Below are 7,392 nucleotides of genomic sequence, written 5' to 3'. Positions count from 1 at the left end.
ACCATTCCAACAACATCAACAAGCACTACAATCACATTACGACGTAAATAGTTTTCCTTTTTACACAAGACAACCACTTCTACCCCAACTTCATACTTTCCAACTAATATCAATATTTCCATATTCATTTACTAATTCAAGACCATTCAAATGCAATTTGGAAGCATTTCACATTATTTCACAAATTATACAAAAGTTTCACTAAAATCATAATTCACCCGAAAATTCCAACTTTCAACATAAACTTCCATAATGCATTTTTGTCTTCCAATTTCATTAACAACAATCATAATTTGCATCTTACCACTTCCATTTCATATTTACATAAACTACAATAAAGTTGCATGTTTTCCTACAACACCTTACAACATTTTTCCATGACAACAAAAACCATTAACCTTCCATTTACTTCATAAGGCCATAACAACATAATTAACATACTAAACAAACTCAACCCATTTTCCTCCACCCTACTACACCACACGGCTACCACACACACACACACACACCACACGGCCACACGTACATGTCATACTTTCATGATTCTCATGTACTTTACATATGCTACAACATATATATAATTCTTCCAACATAAGAGAGTAAAATTCTTACCTTTTCCAAAAATTTTCCACTTGCCAAAAGAAGCACTTCCTTGCCTCAAAATTTATGTCATCTTGAAGAGGATCTTGAGCTTAATAAGAATACAAGAGAATTACAATTTTTGGACCAAGATTGAAGGCTAGGAATTTTTTTCTTTTCTTTTCTCCTCTCTTTTTCTCTATGGCCGAAGGCCTTTTTTTTTTTTTTGCTCTAGTTTCTTTTGTTTCTCTCTTGAATTCTCTAGATGAACAAATGGTCCCTTATTTATTTTGATCATGTGAAATAATTAAATGGGCTTGGGCCATAAGCCTTTTGGCCGGCCACCCCTTGGTATTGGGCCTAAATTTTCATCCATTTTTTTTGAGCCCAATGACTTATGGATCACATTTTATAATTCCCGAAATAAATTTCTAAAATTCTAATTTCGCCCTTAGCCTTCCTCCGTATTTTCACATCAATATTTTTCATGAACAACACTCACATATCTTGATTCAAGTCAACATATGACCTTTTTCCTTACAAATCAAAATTATTTCGAGTTTTTCAAATATTCAAAAATGCGGGATATAACACTTAGAAGATGGATACATGTTATGAACATGTATGTTAAAGATTAGAAGATTTGAATGAATTATGACTTTGGTGGAAAGTTGCATAGTTGGTATATCATGTGTATATCTTGTGTATATATATTGTAGAAATGTTATGAAATGCTTCCGAACGGTATGGCAATGACTTTTATTAGTAAGGAATATGAGTATGATGGTGTAGATTTGAAAATTTGAAGTCGGAATGAAGCCATTGCGTTATGTCGGCAAGAAGACTAGTTGTGTACTATATTGTGTTATGTTGTGATTGTTAATGTTATTGATGTTGTTGTTGGGTTGTTGTTGGTTGTTTTGAGCCGAGTTGAATCTCGGGGATGCTATATGTATAGGGGAGATGCTGCCCAAATTTTTATAGACAAGTATTGGTTGAAATTGAAATCTTAAAGCCTTACGATTAACATTTGGTAATTGTGAACAAATTGTAGATTTTGGCGAATTTGAGACTTGAATTTGGAGACATGTAGGAAGCGGAAAAGGTATGTAAAGTCCTCCCTTTCCTTCTCCTGGCATGTCTTAGCTATATTAGGTTGGAGTTTGAGCCTCAGGAAAAATTCTGTGCATAGAAACTCGAGATTGATTTTGGGTACTATTCATTCAGTGTAATTGAACTAGAATCCTTATATTTGGCTGGAAAAGTGTTTAAACATCCACAATTGTCACAAACGTAACCGAGTCATTCTGAAACTCCCATAGACGACTCCATAGAGTCAGATGTTTGTAATTTATGTACGCCACCTCGACTTGACCCGAGGTGGGCCCGCTATTCTGAATCTGCCCCTATTGTGTTACCAATTTGTTTGAGCAATAATTAAAGGAAACCTTTAGCTACTCCCTCGATAAATAAACGATAAGTGCTATGATCATCCCTTGAGTCTGATGACATAGTTCGAAGCCTAAAATGATTCCTAGAAAAATTGTTTGGATATAATTCGTGTGATATCCGCAAGACATACACTAGGATTGTCGTTTGAATTCTTTTGTATGACCTATTAGCTGAGTTGTTCTAATTATTCCATCAAACCTTATGATATATTTTGACATATCTAAGCAGTCTTAAAAGTTTGCTACGACATGATCCGCCAGGACATACGAACGGCTCGTACTACGATTGTCGCCTTGTTTCTCCCTTAAATGACTTATCGTTCGCACTAACTGATGAAACGTACTTTGGGGTAATTCTGCTCCTTAGTTTCAAGTTTGATATGATTCGTAGGCCCTTTCTGACATGAATGGTCCGGTACAAATATTCTAATATAAATACTCCGATATGAGGCTTTGACATAAGTATTCCGTTACAATCATGACTATTCTGATGCAAACACTTCCAATCCTGGTATAAGTATTTCGATATGAATATTTTGAGATAGGTACCCCGACATAAGCGTTCTGTTGTGAATATTCGAATATGGATATGCGGTTCGAAATAAGAAATCTATCATAAGTAATCTAATGTAAATATTTGGTAAAAGTACTTTTACTATAAATATTATGATATCGATTGAATGTAAGTAGTCCGTCATAAGTATTTCGATACAAGTATTTTTATACAAGTATACTGGCATAAAAATTTTGATATAAGCATTCGGTTTAAATAATCTGTTATGACTGCTCTGATGGTATGATGTGTTCGGTTCCGGGGTACTGTGGTATATGTCCGTCCCCGGCTACCGTGTATATGCAAGTCTTCGGAGTACTGTGGTATATGTCCGTCTTCGAGCATCGTGGTCGGTTCCGGATACCGTGTTGCATATGTCCGTCTCGATTCACACGTGGAACGGTTCGAGGCATCGTGGTATATGTCCGTCCCGATTCACCGGCTATATGGATTATGATGTGGTCGGCTCCCGAGTTCTCGTGGTATATGTCCGGCTCCCCGGGGTACCGCGTCTATGTTATGATACGTTCGATTTCCCGGTGTGGTATCTGTCCCCGGGTACCGTGTATATGCTATGGGGTATTGTGTTATGGCGACCTTATTTCTGCGCTCCATGCATGCCTTTGATTTGCATTATCTATGATCTGAAAGTAAGCATTTTGATATTCTGGATAAGGTTTTCGATAGGAGTATTCCGACATAAGTGTTATGATATGAGTATTCGGATGTGAGCATTCTGATCTGAGTATTCTGATCTGAGTATCCTCTGTAAGCCCTGATGTTCCTAAATTTCGTGTACGATCTCGGGTCACTTAAAAAGTCTGAAGAGGTGTCTGTGCTTCAAATGTCCATAACTTTCTGATACTAACTCGAAAGAACCCGAAACTTATTTTTGGATCTTCTGATGTCGGTAAGTGTACGTATCCATCGAGTCTGGATTTATGTGCATATGGTTTCTCACGACTCTGCTCGTGCATGACTCAATATATCTTTCACTGCATCCCGGGCCAGGTTCTGTAATGTTCTTGTGCGTACTCCATGGTATGATTCACTGCGTTCCGGGCCAGGTTCTGTTATCGTGCTCTTCCTCTGCATTGTTCACCGCGTCCCTCATAGGCGGGCCGGGTTCTGTTATATGTATATTTGTATATCATCATGAGTTGGGAGTGGCGGCCAGGATGGCGCATGATGATTCTGTCCACCGCGTCTCGTACTAGAGGGCCGGGTTCTGTTACATGCACATATGATGCATGCTTGTAGAATATGATGATTTTGCTTACCGCGTCCCTCACTAGAGGGTCGGGTTCTATTATGTGCATATATGTTATATGATTTTGCTTACCGCGTCCCTTATCACAGGGCCGGGTTCTGTTATATGCATATGTGATATATGACATCATCTGAGCATTCTGTACGTTCTGTATTCCGTCTGATATATGTCATCATCTGAGTACTCTGTACATTCTGTATTCCGTCCGATATATGACATCGTCAGAGTATTCTGTACATTCGGTATCCCGCCCGATATATGACATCATCTGAACATTTTGCACGTTCTGTAAACTGTCGGATTTGTGACCTCAGCGAAGCATACGATATGTTCTGTATTCCATCTGACATATGACGATATTTGAGTATTCCGTACGTTCTGTGCTCTGTCTGACGTGTGAGACCCCCGATGCATTCTGTATTTTTTGCACCTCTTCGGACATGTGATCTGTGATTGGAAAGTAAGGATTTTTGGTATTCTGGACGGTTCGTTTACTTTATGTACTCTTTCTGATATTTGAGGTGGGTATGTATGATTTGTGTCTGGAAAATAAGCGTCTGGTAGTCTGAACAAATATGTTTTCCGGTTGGGTCTGTCTGTTTCAGTTATGGTTCTGTTTTCTGTACTTTATGCCTTACATACTCAGTACATATTCCGTACTGACCCCCTGTCTTCGGGGGCTACGTTTCATGCTGCGCAGGTACTCCCAGATGAGCTGACGTTATTATAGAAGATGTTCCAGCGGGATTGGCGAGCTCCGCTTCCTCCTGGAGCGCTGCCGAGTCAGCATACATATGTGATGGTTTCTGTTTGATGTTAGAGACTTTGCAGACAGCGTCGTGGGTATTGGAAGTCAGTCCGTAAGCGGCTCTATCAGTCGATGTGTCGTCTGTATTATGTTATAAAGTTCGTGTGATCACAGATTTGTTTAATTTGAAAGCAACGAAAAGAAATATTTCTGAGAGTCGTATTTTGCATTTCTACTTTATAAAAAAAAAAAAATTATGTGCACATTAAGATTCTGTGGGTTCGCTCGGCTCCGGATGTTGGGTCGGGTACCCATCACACCCTAGTAAGGTCGGGGTGTGACAGAGGTAGAGAAACAAACCAAATTTTGACCACAATCTAAGCCCCGAATCGCGAAGCTCATGAAGAGAAAAGTGTTGTACGTCGCGTTGCCTTCAATTTGAGCTAAAGATCAGCCAAGAAGGAGAGGGTGGAAGTAGTTGCTGCATACTTAAGGTAATATTAAGGTCTATTTTTCATGGTTAACAAGTTTATTTAGAGTTTTAACGGATTAGAACGAAGAAAATAGCATTATAAACTCGTTTGTTATTTTGTTGGGATTTATGGATTAAGGGGCTGTTTTAGGTGTATTAAATGGATGGAATTAGCTGAGTTATGATGTATAATAATTGTTGATATTGTTGTCGATGTTGTTGATAAGTTGTTGTTCTTGAATTGGGGGAATAAAGTGTATAAAGATATTGTATACAAAGCGTATACCGGGCTATTTTGTGCCGATATTTGGGGCTGTTTTATGTAATTTTTGTGGCTGTTTTGTGACAATATTTTAGGGCTGTTTTATGTAATTTTCATGACTGTTTTGTGACAATATTTTGGGGCTATTTTATGTAATTTTCGTGGCTGTTTTGTAACTATATTTTGGAGCTGTTTGGTGTAATATTTGTGGCTGTTTTGCGATGATATTTTGGGGAATGTTTTATGGTCGTTATGGACTGTTTTGTGGGCTGGAATATCGGGGGATTGGCTGTAGTTGTTGCTGTTATATTATGGATATATGGAAAGAAAGAAGTATATACAAGCATTGGCATCCGAATGTATATTGGGCTGTTTTGGGAGTAATTTAAGAATGAATTTAATTCTAGTTTGATATGAAATTGTTGGTATTGTTGTTGTTGGTATTTTGATTGACGTTTGGCTAAGTTGGAATTTCGAGGATTGTTAAGTTTACAGGGAAAATGCTATCCAATTTTCTCTAGAATTTACGACGCGTTCTTATAATCGATTAACTAATGTTAATACGAATTCTCCCGTGAAGGTAACGACGTGACATTGAGGGAGAGCAAGTGAACGATAACATAGCTAAACGACAAAGGTATGTGAGGCTAGTCCTTTCTTTCTATGGCATGAATCTTATAGCGTGACTTTTCCTCCCTTTTCATGAATTTCCTACATTCCGGAAAATTAATAATCATGTTCATGGATAACCACATGAGACACAGTATAAGTTCAATAATGATGATGAAGAGTTTAGTATAACGATTTTAGAATTTATGATATGATGTTCGTATGACGTTAATGGTGTCATTTATTGTAACCACTCACATTATATACTATTTCCTTCAAGATGAGGCAGGATACTTAAAAATGTTCCATAATGGATTCGGGGGTTCACTACCTCAGGTCACCCCGATAAAGTACAGCTATTCTTGAGTTATTATACGTGTATTATGATAAGCATGTTATGATTATGTTACACTGCGCCTAGTTGGCCGGGCAGTCACCGCGAAGGCGGGCAGCTTTTACTCCATGGCCAGACGGCATGGGCAGACACCACTAGTGGGCGGCATGAGATGATACCCCGGACGCGGGAGGCCTAGACGCGGGCTAATGTTATTGATTATCACACCGTACCTATATGGTCGGGTAGTTTATATACAAATGTGTTATGCATACAAGTGATGATGAGTATGGAAGTAAGTCAGCATGCAGTATGCCTCTATGATTCACAGTTAGTTACAGATTATACATTATTTTATTGATGCCTCCTTATTTCATTGATGTATTATTATTGATTATGCCTCTCATACTCAGTAAAATATTCGTACTGACGTCTGTTTTCTTGGATGTTGTGTTCATGCCCATAGGTAGACAGGGAGACGATCTTGATCCAGGTGCATAGGAGTTAGCGGCTGATTTGAGAGCACTCCATTGTTCGGAGGTGCTTATGGTTATTCTGTTGTGCATATCTATGTATATTTTGGGCATGACAGAGTTTTGTTCCGCCTATATGTATAGTACTTTAGTAGAGGCTCATAGGTGCGCAGTGTGGGTAGTATGGTCTCACAGTTTTTACGTATATGCATACTACTATTTTGATAGCCTAAGGGCTTATGTTTATAAAAGTACGATTTCTAGCATGAATTGTATATGAATTCGATAAAGAAGAGTATAATGAGTATAGTGAGCAGTATAATGAGCGGTGCTCGGTGGTTAGCCCCGGGTGTCCGTTGCGGCTCCTAGTCGGGTCGTGACAAAAATAATCAAAGAAGACTAATTGTCTTCTTAAGCAAGCTTTGGTCCATATATCTTTATAATTTTCCCCATTAAATAAAAATTGTGGACATATGCTTATATGTCACACGGCCAACATGGCCCCTTCAAGAACCCTCTTGAATATTTTGTGAAATTTTCATTTTTCCCCTAGCCTTCCACAATATTACCATGAGCCATTTTGTGTATTTCCCTTTTTACCCTTAACCTTTCTCAATATCTCCATACTAATAAACAACTTG

The 7,392-nt window shown here is 38.4% G+C and overlaps 1 long non-coding RNA gene across 1 annotated transcript; it reads left to right on the top strand.

The window, feature by feature from the left end:
* The first annotated feature begins 4,946 nt into the window (after nt 1–4,946).
* On the top strand, nt 4,947–7,073 carry LOC132042432 (uncharacterized). The gene is made up of 3 exons (XR_009411480.1): nt 4,947–5,095; nt 5,916–5,972; nt 6,745–7,073. It is a non-coding gene; the product is annotated as an uncharacterized LOC132042432 (long non-coding RNA).
* The last annotated feature ends 319 nt before the right edge of the window (nt 7,074–7,392 follow it).

Source organism: Lycium ferocissimum, unplaced genomic scaffold (genome assembly GCF_029784015.1).
Source record: "Lycium ferocissimum isolate CSIRO_LF1 unplaced genomic scaffold, AGI_CSIRO_Lferr_CH_V1 ctg1534, whole genome shotgun sequence".
Taxonomy (NCBI): Eukaryota; Viridiplantae; Streptophyta; class Magnoliopsida; order Solanales; family Solanaceae; genus Lycium; species Lycium ferocissimum.
This window is presented reverse-complemented; position numbering and strand designations above follow the sequence as displayed.